Raw genomic sequence first — 753 nt, forward strand, 5'->3', positions numbered from 1 at the left:
CAAAAAAAAAAAAAAAAAGCTGGGCACAATGGCGAACCTGCGGGCTCAGGCAATCCACTCACCTCAGCCGCCCAAAGGCGCGGGATTACAGGCTGAGCCACCGAGCCCGGCTTCGGGCTGGTTTTGAACCTGTGGACGCAGGCAATCCACTCGCCTCAGCCTCCCAAAGTGCTGGGCTTACAGGCTTAGCTACTGAGCTGGGCCAAGAAATGTTATTTTTAAAAGATGCATACTGAAAAAAGTTTTTCTTTTTAGAGATACGGTATCACTACAGCCTCAAACTCCTGGGCTCAAGCAATCCTCCCTCCTCAGCCTCCTGAGTAGCTGGGACTATAGATTGTGTCATGTACAATTTGAAAAAAAAATTTTTTTGTTTGCTCTCAGAATAAATTCCAACCTCTTTCCTGTGGCCTGAATCTAAGACCCTGGTGCCACAGACCTCTTGAACATCTTTTTTTGTGCTACTCTCCACTTCACTACCACAATGCTGCCATACCAACCTTCCATATAGCTCTCTCCAGCTTTAGGGTCTTTGGCCCTTCTCACGATGGCCAAAACTGAAGCAGTGACACCTCCTATTCTGTCTCTTATCATCATATTTTGTTCCAAGCATTTTTTTTTGGGGGGTCAGAGTCTCACTCTGTCACCCGGACTAGAGTGCAGTGGCACGCTCATAGCCACCGCAGTTTCCATCTGTTGGGCTCAGGTGATCCTTCTGCTTCAGCCTTCCAAGTATTATCTTTTTTTTTTTTT

The 753-nt window shown here is 46.7% G+C and overlaps 1 protein-coding gene across 2 annotated transcripts in view; it reads right to left on the minus strand.

The window, feature by feature from the left end:
- The window catches only part of ARMC7 (armadillo repeat containing 7), a 23363-nt gene that overhangs the window by 21056 nt on the left and 1554 nt on the right, over positions 1-753 (minus strand). The gene's annotated exons all lie outside the window — the stretch shown is intronic.

Source organism: Carlito syrichta, unplaced genomic scaffold, assembly GCF_000164805.1.
Source record: "Carlito syrichta isolate Samal-C Ts95f unplaced genomic scaffold, Tarsius_syrichta-2.0.1 Scaffold315826, whole genome shotgun sequence".
NCBI lineage: Eukaryota > Metazoa > Chordata > Mammalia > Primates > Tarsiidae > Carlito > Carlito syrichta.